Below are 12,617 nucleotides of genomic sequence, written 5' to 3'. Positions count from 1 at the left end.
TATGACAAACTTGTTTTAAAAATTACTAATATTTCTGAGAAAGTTGCACAGGAAACAATGATTGATGCTGTATCTGATATAAGACTACAGTGTCAAGACATTAATGAGATTCTTGATGTTGGTGTATCATGTGATGGCACATGGCAGCGTAGGGGATTTTCATCATTGAATGGTGTATTTGCAGCACTTTCAATTGACAGTGGGAAAGTTTTAGATGTTGAGGTGATGAGTCGAATATGCAGAGGGTGCTCCTTAAATCAAAAACTTTCTAAAAAAGATCCTACTGCTTATGCTGAGTGGAGAAATTCCCACATTTGTAAAATGAATTTTGTTGGTTCTGCAGGTGGAATGGAGTGTGAAGAAGCCAGTTGTATTTTTCAGCGATCAATTAAAAAACATAAGTAGCAGTACATTAATTTTTTAGGTAATGGAGGTAGCAAAAGTTACAATAGTGTCAAGCAGTGCCTTTTTTCTCTTGGAACGCACCGGAATGGCGTTCCGGCACCTTTTTTTTGATATATATAATTTTTTTGCTTTATATAAACATTTTTTTCCTCGTATTATTATATAATAAAAATAGTTCATTTTTAAATATTAAACATTCTTTGCAGATTTGAAAACATTACAGCGCTGCGTTTCAAAATTTGCTCGAGAAGAATTTAATTTATTTTCATCTTTTCTTAATAGCGTTCGTTTTTATGATGCCAAGTTCTTTGTTTTTCCGATTATAATCGGAAAAACATACAATTTCTTGAAAACGCGTATGGTTGTGAGATTAATAATTATTATTCTCACAACCATTCGCGTTTATAGGAAATCTTTTAAGAAATTCTAATGTTTCTGTGCAGTGTTTGTCCGAATATTAATCTCACAACACCTCACGCAACTTAAAAAAGATCTATTTTTAAAACTAAAACTTTACAACAGTATTTGCAACAGTAACTTTTATTGTATCGTTAATGAATTTCCTGTTATTAGCGTTTTAAATTCAAAGTTACAACCTAATTTATATATTTAAGTACTGATATAAAAGTATCAATTAAACGGGACGACTGAATAAGTGCGAATTTCATAACTGCGAATCTGCATAAGTGCGACTGGCATAAGTGCGAACTGGCATAAGTGCGAACTGGCACAAGCGCGAACTGGCATAAGTGCGAATCACTTGCAAAAACTGGCATAAGTGCAAACTAGCACAAGCGCGAACTGGCATAAGTGCGCCAAATGAATTTGCAAACATTGGCATAAGTGCGAACTGGCATAAGTGCGAAACAATTGCAAAAACTGGCATAATTGCGAACTGGCACAAGCGCGAATTAGCATAAGTGCGCCGAAAGAATTTGCAAACATTGGCATAAGTGCAAATTGGCATAAGTGGCGAATTGGCAAGTTCGCACTTATGCCAATTCGCACTTATGCCAATGTTTGCAATTTCTTTCGGCGCACTTATGCCAGTTCGCGCTTGTGCCAGTTCGCACTTATGCCAGTTTTTGTAATTGATTCGCACATATGCCAGTTCGCACTTATGCCAGTTCGCACTTATGCCAATGTTTGCAAATTCTTTCGGCGCATTTATGCCAGTTCGCGCTTGTGCCAGTTCGCACTTATGCCAGTCTTTGCAACTGCTTCGCACTTATGCAGATTCGCAGTTATTAAATTCGCACTTATTCAGCCTCCTCAATTAAACAAAATAACGCAAAACTAATTATGAAAAAAATTACCAGTTTCTTCTCGGTGGATTTCCCTGTTCAGAAAAAAATCAAATTAAATGCAAAAGAAACAGAAGAAATCAAAATTACAACGTCAGATTTACCTACTGCAGACAATGACACCAATTATAGCTGGCCAAATCGCTGGACTTTAGAGCAAAAAACAGAGTTTTGTTCCAAAAACGAGTGGCTTTGTTTTCGACAAAAAAAGCTCGGTTGCACTACCTGCCAAAAAGTGAAAACACTTAGCGTAGAAGCTAAGTTGGGAAAAAAATATCTAAAGAATGGTTCAATAATGAAGTTTCTTATTATGGTGAAAATAGAAAGCAACAGTTAAGTTCGTTACGTAAGAAAATATTTGATCACAAAGAATCTGTAGGACATCAAGCTGCATTAAAGATGGTAGAAGAAGCTAAAACGCGTGAGAAAATTGTAACAGCAAACATTTTTCGAACTGCATATAAAGTTGATAAAGGAAATCAGTCTTTTAACAATTTTGAAATGGAAATTGATCTTCAAGAAATTAATGGAGTTGAAATGGGTCGTATTCTTCATTCTACAAAAATTATTGCAGAAGTCATAAAGTCAAAGAGTAAGATTTCGATAATTATTGATGAATCAACCACTATAAGCCAAACATCAACACTGATAGTGTACATTCGGTGCTGTGTAAAAGGCAGCAGAATGAATTCACCAATCAATTTATTTTTGGATTTAGTGGAGCTTGAAAGTGTTACGGCTAAAGGACTATTTGTTGCTTTACTTGAATGTCTTCATTTTTATGGGATGAAAGATGAATATTTGAAAAGTTATTTAGTTTCTGTAGCATGTGATGGCGCAGCAGCAATGTTAGGATGCAAAAGTGGCGTTTTTAAATTAATCACTGAAAAGTTTCCTTTCGTTATAGTTTGGCATTGTGCTAATCATAGACTAGAACTATCAGTAGGCTATACTATTAGGGAGATCTCAAGTATTAACAGATTCAAATCATTTCTTGATAAGCTTCACGTCGTGTATCATGCTTCCCCAAAAAATAGCAGATAGTTACGTTCATGCGAGGAATTACTTAATATTCAGCTGCTGAAAATTTGTTGAATTTTAAATACACGTTGGGTGTCATCTAGTTTCCGTTCAGTTTTTGCAGTGTGGGAAAATTACGAAGCGCTTATGAAACATTTTGAGGAAGCGATGGTTGATTCTACAAGGAACAAAAACGAAAAATCCACTTATGCAGGTTTAAAAAAAAAAATTACATCAACAGAGTTTTTAATGGATTTAGGATTAATGTGTGATGCTCTCCAAAAAAATTATTGCAGAAGTCTTAAAGTCAAAGAGTAAGATTTCGATAATTATTGATGAATCAACCACTATAAGCCAAAAATCAACACTGAAAGTGTACACTCGGTGTTGTGTAAAAGGCAGCGGAATGAATTCACCAATCAATTTATTTTTGGATTTAGTGGAGCTTGAAAGTGTTACGGCTAAAGGACTATTTGTTGCTTTACTTGAATGTCTTCATTCTTATGGGATGAAAAAAGAATATTTGAAAAATTATTTAGTTTCTGTAGCATGTGATGGGACAGCAGTGATGTTAGGATGCAAAAGTGGCGTTTTTAAATTAATCACTAAAAAGTTTCCTTTTGTTATAGTTTGGCATTGTGCTAATCATAGACTGGAACTATCAGTAGGCGATACTATTAGGGAGATCTCAAGTATTAACAGATTCAAATCATTTCTTGATAAGCTTTATGTCGTGTATCATGCTTCCTCAAAAAATAGCAGAGAGTTACGTTCATGCGCAGAATTACTTAATATTCAGCTGCTGAAAATTGGTCGAATTTTAAATTCAAGTTGGGTGTCATCTAGTTTTCGTTCAGCTTTTGCAGTATGGGAAAATTACGAAGCGCTTGTGAAACATTTTGAGGAAGCGATGGTTGATCCTACAAGGGACAAAACGAAAAATCCACTTATGCAGGTTTAAAAAAAAAAATTACATTAACAGAGTTTTTAATGGGATCTAGGATTAATGTGTGATGCTCTCCAAGAATTATCGGAATTGTGTTTGCAATATTGATCTATACAAAGCAAATCAAAAAATTAAAGCTCTTGTTCAAGTATTCGAAGAAAGAAGAAACAATGGTGGTCCCTATTACAAATTTGCTTTAGTTTCAGTACAGAATCTCCGTTTTCATGGAGTTTTACTTCACAATAAAAATTCCAAAAACAATTCAGCTATTAATCCTAACGCCTTTTATATAAAACTAAAAAAGTCAATTGAAAAAAGGTTGCTTGCTGACAAAGATGTTGAATTAGCTCAGTGGGCTCGCATTTTAGATCAAAATCATTGGCCTGATAACATAAACAACCAAGTGACATTTGGAGAAACTGAAATCAGAAATCTGTCGTTAAGACTACAGTTAAATGAAAGAGAAATGATTCGTGGATTCCGTGAATACCTGTCAGAAAAAAGATCCTGAAAATTTAGTTCATTTGGTACACGCTCTACATACTATTCCCATTTCCTCAAGTGAATGCGAACGAGTGAATGCGAACGAGTGAATGCGAACGAGTGAATGCGAACGAGTGAATGCGAACGAGTGAATGCGAACGAGTGAATGCGAACGAGTGAATGCGAACGAGTGAATGCGAACGAGGGTTTTCACAGATGAATCTGATTATCACATCAACAAGGGCTTCATTAATGGCAAAAATAGTTTCAACGTTGTTATTCATTAAATTAGTGGGACCACCGCTAACAAGCTTTGATCCTTTAAAGTACGTTGATTCGTGGTTACTCAGCGGAAGGCATTCAGCAGTAGACTCTAAGAGCAAGAAAAGGAGACGAGAGGATATGTCCAACGAAAATTTGCAAAAACTATGAGATTTGTTATAAAAGTTTATAGTTTTGTAAAGTTTGCATTTTATATACAGTGACTGACCCCTCCCCCACTCACCCCCTATCCAAAAAAAACATCTGTCATTATTTGAAAAAAAGCTTCTTTTATTGGAAAACGGTTTCTTATATTTGTTCCCGCCTTTATGGATATGATGTACGGGGGAGCCTACCAACAGCTATACATATAAAAATTATTTATAAATTAAATTACTAATTTCTGCCTCATTTTTGAAATATAAAGAAAAATACAGGTGAGTTCCGGCACCTCTTTTTTTAAAAAAAAAAGCACTGGTGTCAAGGATGTTTATCCTAATATTAAAGTAAATAAATTAGAATGTGTTGGACATTATTAGAAGCGTGTTGAAACCAGACTCCGGAAATTGAAGAAAAAATTTATGGGACAGATACAACAATTGATCGACTGCAAAATTTCTTTGGTGTGGCAATTAGACAGAATACTGGTAACTTAGTTGCCATGAAATTAGCAGCGCTTGCTACCCTTTTTCACGTTGCATCATCAAAAGCAAATATTTAGCACTATCAACATTGTCCAACCGGTGTAAGTAGTAGGTGTAAATTTAATAGAGACAAAGCAAATAGCACTAACACCTACAAGCCAGGACCTTGTCTACCTTTAGAGGTTGTATACAAGATCAGACCTGTGTTTGAAGAGCTCACATAAGAAGATGAGCTTAAAAAATGTCTGCACGGTAAAACGCAAAATGCAAATGAGTCTTTCCATGGGAAAATTTGGGATCGCATACCAAAAACGAAATATGTCTCGCTGACTTTGCTGAAGTTTGGTGTTTATGATGCTGTTGCCAATTTTAATATTGGGATGAAGTCTTCAATCCTAATATATGAAAACTGAACATAGTTTCAGATTTTTATACACTAAACAGTTCTAATGACATAAATAAAACACGCATTAAATGGTTTATCTATAAACTAAAACCTGATAACAAGTTGCATTGTCAAAAGTTAAGGGCTAAAAAACTAAAGAAAAGTGACAAAACCTCTGAAAAAGAAAGTAAAACATATGAAGTAAAACATATGAATCATTTTATGTTAAAAGTTGTTATTTATTGTCTATATTTAAAAATTGGGGAGTATACCCCTTAATTGAACCAAATATAAACATTTTTTAGGTTCGAAAATGGGCCCGTTCTATTGCAGTTGGGGGCCCTGCGGACCCATAGTTTCCCTACTGTTTATTTATGTTTTATGCTTTATAACACTGCAAATTATTTTAACAAATATAATGTCATGAATAAAATAGTTATGAGTCTCTCATGAAATCAATAAAAAAAAAAAAAGATTATCAATGACAAGACTTCACACAGTTTTCTGCGAGTTCTCCTTGACTACATAACTAAATATTTTTTTTTTAGACTTATCTTGCCTTCTCAAAATTTAAATTGTAATACTATTTTACTTAATTTGTAATAAAAGTATGTATTGTTAAAACTTTTGTAGTAAAAGTACTATCCTAGAGATGAAATACTTATCTTGACAATGTTAATTGACAGTATGGAATTTACAACTTATTATTAGCAATTAAGACTTTATTAGTTAATATTACCCGAGTAACTATCTAAGTGGTGAAATACCAAATTTCACGATGTAAAATGACAAGATAGATTGTAATATTTACTATTATTCAAAAAAAATTTTGGGGCTTTTTTGTTCCCAGCCTCCAATCATCGCAATTTTTTGCAAACCCTCATTATTTGACATAAATATAAACATATAAATGTTTGGAGTTAGCTCCATGTCTGGAAGTTAACTATCTCAAAGATTAAAAAATGCTGGATCCGCCACTGAGGTTGTACAACTTGCTATTATCAAGATTTTATTACTCATCCGAGTAGTAAAATATCAAAATCTCACGAGGTAGAAAAACAATATAGATTTTTCTCCTTACTATAAGCATTGTAACTAACCCCGCGGTAAAATAAATAAATAAAAACTCACGTGGTAAAATGACGAAATAGATTTTACCACTTACTCAAGATAGATTTTACTCAATATTATGCAAGTTACTATCTGAATAGTAAAGTACCAAGTTTAAAAATGTTAAACGGCATGATAGATTTTACTACTTGCTATTATCCAAATTGATAAAATACTAAAACCTCACGAGGTACCGTACAAAACCTCACTGGTACCTCACAAAACCTCACGAGGTACCTCACAAAATCTCACAATTTATATTTTACTACCTAATGTTATCGAGATTTTCTTTTAACTATATAGTTAAAGCCAGATATTTATTAGCCGAGTGGCTAAAAGTATGAGTTAAAATATCAATATGGGTTTGAATGCGGTAAACTTTACGCAAGGAAATGATAATTTCACGAAAAAGATTGTTTTTATTGTTATTATGTTGTTATTGTTGTTATTATTATTATTATTATTGTTATTATTATTCGTTTATTATTTATTTATTATTAACAATAGTAGTAATATTAAAAATGATGATAAGTTATTATCATTTTTTATATCATTTGTTATAATTGATTTATTACTATTATATTTATACTATTATATATTACTTTAGTCTATTTATATTTATTATTTTTTATTAAATAACAAATAATAAATATAAATGGACTATAGTAATATATAATAGTATAGTATAAATATAATAGTAATAAATCAATTCTAACAAACAAATAACAACTTTATGATATTTTTTCCCCCCTTAACTTATACAATAATTATAATAACTTTTACAATAATTGTAATAGTTTATATTGATGATGTTATTGTCGATGGCATAACTTTCAATGTATTTAATATAAACACTTAAAGTTTTTCTTAGTAAACTTGAAGTTGGTAAGGGTAGTTATACTAATAATAGTTTATACTACTGTTCTGCAATGGGATAAAAATTACAGGAATAACATATTATTTTGAGGTGTATCTTTTTTCAATTTACAGTTTTTTTATATAGACATCAATTTCTCTAATCTTAAAATCTTAAAAAAAATGGAAATCTTAAAAAAAAATTAAAACAGTTAAAAAAAAACTTCAGTTAAGTTCATTTATATATGTATGTATATATATATATATATATATATATATATATATATATATATATATATATATATATATATATATATATATATATATATATATATATAAAAATATATATATTATTATTTTTTTTTTTAAACATCTTTGCTTCCAACAAGGCTGCAAGCAGCCAATAATTAAAGTTGGAAGTTACTGAAAGAAAAAAGACGAAGATTGTAGAGCAAGATAACGATTGACAGATGACTTAAAGGATTGCAAATTATACGAATCAGGAAAGAAAGATAAAGGAAGCGAATTCCAAAGAGCTGATGTTTGAGGAAGAAAACTAGACGAATAAGCATTTTTGGAGCACTTAGGAACAGTCATAAAAAAAGAATGAGACTTAATTTAATGACGAGTAACACGAGAATGAATTTTAGTAGATGGCACAAGAGACACTAGTTCTTTAGAGCAGTGCCCATTATAGTATTTGTAGAAAAGAGAAAGAGAAGCAACATTACGACGATGTGATAATGGTTGGAGGTTGGCTGCAAGAGCAGGTCCAACTATGTTTACAATGGGTTTTTGCACCTTGTCTAAAAGAGAAAGGACATCATTAGAAGAACCGCCCCAGATATGGCAACAGTATTCCATACAAGGCCGGATTTGAGATTTATAGAGATAGAGAAAAGAATCCGAAGTAAGAAAGTGACGAGCTCGATAAAGAGATGCAACCTTAGCAGATGCTAATTTTGCAACTGATTTGATATATGGTTTCCAAGAAAGATTGGAGGTAAGAGTTATTCCTAGAAGATGAAGAGTAGATGACTCATCGAGTACATTACCGTTCATAAATATAGGAAGATCTAAATTATTGCGATAATTTAGATCTTCCTATATTTATAATTTAGATTGGCTGAAAAAAATTGAGTTTTATCTGTATTGAAGTTCACCAGCCACTGTGAGCCCCATGCTATAGCAAAAGTGAGGTCCTTTTCAAGCTCAAACACCTCCTCCAAGCAATCAGAGAGTGTTGGTTTCTTATCACGACAAGAATAAATGGTAGTATCATCAGCAAACAATGCCACTTTAGATGTGAGAATATCTGGAAGATTGTTAATGTAAATTAAGAAGAGTATAGGGTCAAGGAAAGAACCTTGAGGAACCCCTGAAGTTACAGAATAAGAAGAAGATTGCTGTCCATCGAGGACAGCTTTTATACTATGATTGGAAAGGAAGAATTCAATAATCTGAAAGATGTTGCCAGAGAAAGAAGAAAGTTTATGGAGAAGACAGCATGCTAAATTTTATTAAAAGCTTTGAAATGTCAAGAGCGATGGCCTTAACCTCTCCACCTCTATCTAATGCACGATAAAACCTATCAGTTATTACTGTAAGCAAATCAGCTGTAGAACGAGAAGATCGAAATCCATATTGATGGTCAGAAAGTAAGTTATTAGATTCAAGATGAGAAATTAAGTGTTTGTTAATTAAAGATACAAAAACCTTGCTTATGATAGGAAGAAGACTAATGAGACGGTAGTTAGACAAATCAGATCGCTCTCCAGAATTTTTGAAGATAGGGATAACAGATGCCGCTTTTCAGCAGGCTGGAAAACAAGACTCTGATAAACACTTGTTGATTAGTTTTGAGAGTATAGACGACAGCTCCGGAGAACACTTCTGCAGGACAATAACAGGTATGTTGTCCAGGCCACAAGCTGTAGAAGAGTCTAGGCAGGAAATCACTTAAGATACAGAAGCTGTAGTGATATGAATGTCAAACAATGGATCAACCTCTTTGTTGGCAATATCAGGTAGAACTCAACTAGTGGAATCAAGAGATGATATTGATGAAAAGTTTCCAGCAAACAATTCAGCTTTGTCTTTAGGTGAGGTGACAAAGTCTGAACCATATAAGAGAGGTGGAATTAAAGATCTGCCTTTATTATTGATACTATTCCAGCCTGAATCCACGAAGTTATGTAACAGGAAGAGAAAAGATTTCTACCCAAGAGCCATCTCAAAGAAAATCACAGAAAGAATCCCAGTCAGCTTTACTGTAGTTGTAACAGGTTCAATAATAGGGGGATTCAGGTGATAAATAAGAATGAGATATTAGCTTTAGAGACATCAAACTGTGATCAGAAGCACCTAAGAGTGAATGTGGAGAAACTGAGCATTGACTAGGATCAGAAACAAGACATAAGTCAAGTAGAGAAGATAAATGATTCTGGTTGTCAGGAAAGCGAGTTGGAAAGTTGACTATTTGAGTTAGGGATTGAGAAAGGCAAAAGTGGGCTTTAATGCCTGCAGAATCACTCACACTAGAGCCAACCCATTCAGAGTGGTGAGCATTAAAATCACCAACAACAACTATATTAGCTGATGGATAAAGAGAGAGGGTTTGGTCAATATGATCAGAACTAACATCAAAAAGAGTGCAGTTTTGAGATGAAGAAGAGCGATATAGAACAAAGAGAAAGGCAATAGAGTGAAGTGGTGCTAAACGAAAGCAGATGAAAGAGTAGTCTGTGGATTCATACCTAGTTTCACAACAAATAGGTGAATTCTTACGAATGTAAATGCCCAGGCCAAGCGTGTGACTATTGGAGTCTACGAATTAAAAGAAGATAACCATCAACACTAAGATCACAAGATGAGGCAGCTGAACTCAAATTAGTCTCACAAAGAGCAAGTAGGTCTGGTGAACTTTGCAAGAGATAAGACTCAACAGAAGAAAAGTTACTTCGAAGACCACGAATATTAGTGGAAGATAGGTTTAGAGAACTTGGTGTTGATGATGTTTTTTTGTGTTTTATAGTTTTTGGTACTTTATTCATTTTTAAATTAGATTGAAAAACTTGACTCAAAGCATAGATAATATTCAGAACACTGTTTAATAGCCCAAGCAATTGCCTCATTACTACTAATAAACCCTAAGCCGTAACAAAGAGCTCTAAATGTGGCCTCCACAATGCACACCAAAAGTACTAACAGAGACACCATCCATGCGCAACATGGCACTGTTAATACTTTGATATTTTTCAGTTGTTGATGGAATCATCCTCTCTGAGAGCTACCACAGAATTCGGGAAACCTGACTACCACCCGGCCTTAGAACCATAAAAGTGAGTGTTAGAGCTGTACCCTTATTAGGAGATAATAGAATGAGTTGCCTAGTCATAAAAACAGAGACACAAGCAAAACCCATGCATTGAGTCAAGAAGATCCAGCATTCAACATCCTAAACTGGAAACAATGTATTAAAAATACATCTGCGCCAGCCTAATAGATGAACAAGGGGTGCGAGGCTGGTCAACAGATAGAATCTGTTAACCCCTTAAAAATTGAAAATTTAAAAGAAAAATTTTTGAAAGTTGCGAAGAAAAAATAGTAATATATATATATATATATATATATAATATATATATATATATATATATATATATATATATATATATATATATATATCATATACTGCTGATTAAGGTGAGAAGTGTGACATACTGAAATAGCCTGCTGCTGGGGGCTTCAGTACATACATCTACTGACAAATAGCCCGACTTGCAGTCATGGTATGGGGCAGCATTCTTTTTATTCATTATTCTTCGTTTTTTTCTTCTTTTTCTAAAAAGCCGTATCGATTAAGATAAGCAAAAAAAGTGAGCAAATGCTTATATAAACACACTATAGTATATATATATATATATATATATATATATATATATATATATATATATATATATATATATATATATATATTTATATATATTTATATAAATTAGTAGAAAATCGCTGAACAATAATTTTTCATCTAACAATTAACACTATTTCCAAACAATTAAATTTAATTGAGGAAACTAATTAAATTTTATTGTTTTTTAAAACTACAAAAGTGCGACTAGGGCATAACTGATCTGGCAAAATAGTTAGGATCCGGATCCTACCTGGATTTTAACTTAAAAACAAATGAAAAAGCTATTTTACACTAAATTTTTATTGATTTTTAAAATATATAACCACAGTGAATTTTGTCCAACTATGTTTACAATGCGTTTTTGCACCTTGTCTAAAAGAGAAAGGGCATCATTTGAAGATCTGCCCCAGATATAACAACAGTATTCTTTGCAAGGATGGATTTGAGATTTATAGAGATAAAGAATAAAATCCGGAGAAAGAAAGTGTCGGGCATTATAAAGAAATGCAATCTAGGCAGATGCTAATTTTGCAATGGATTTGATATACGGTTCCCAAGAAAGATTGGAAGTATGAGTTAAACCTAGAAGATGAAGAGTAGATGACTCATTGAGTACATTACCGTTCATAAGTATAGGAAGGTCTGAATTATTATGATAATGGTTGACTGAAAAAAATTCTGAACCATACAAGAAAGATGGAATAACAGGTTTGCCCTTTTTATTGATGCTGTTAAAGATTCTCCTGAAGTCATAAAAGCCTAATTTTTGTGATAAAATTTAAGACTTTATAACCTAAGAATAGCAGGCTTTGGCATTATATAAAACCTTTTATAATGATTTCTAGTAAACAGGCGTCTGTTTTCTGAAGAATTGTTTTTCTGATAGATATGGAAGTAATGGTTTCAGTTGGAAATTGCAGCAGCACAATTTGTGAAAAACCATGAAGAAGAGTGAGGCTTGACCTGAAACTGTCGAGAGGGAATAAATGATTTCATGCCAGCCTGAATTCACGAAGTTATGTAAGAAGCGCATTTGTCAGCAGAGAGACAAAAGATTTCTACATAAGGGCTATCACGAAGAAAATCAGTAAGAGTCCCAGTCAGCTAAAAGGTAGTTGTAAGTGGTACAATGATAGGGGGATTCAAATGATAAAGAAGAATGAGATAATAGTTATAGAGAGATCAAACCGTGATCAAAAGCACCAAAGTGTGAATGTGGAGAAACTAAGCACTGACTAAGATCAGAAACAAGACATAAGTTGAGTAGAGAAGGTAAATGATTTGGGTTGTCTGG

Source organism: Hydra vulgaris, chromosome 12 (genome assembly GCF_038396675.1).
Source record: "Hydra vulgaris chromosome 12, alternate assembly HydraT2T_AEP".
Taxonomy (NCBI): Eukaryota; Metazoa; Cnidaria; class Hydrozoa; order Anthoathecata; family Hydridae; genus Hydra; species Hydra vulgaris.
This window is presented reverse-complemented; position numbering follows the sequence as displayed.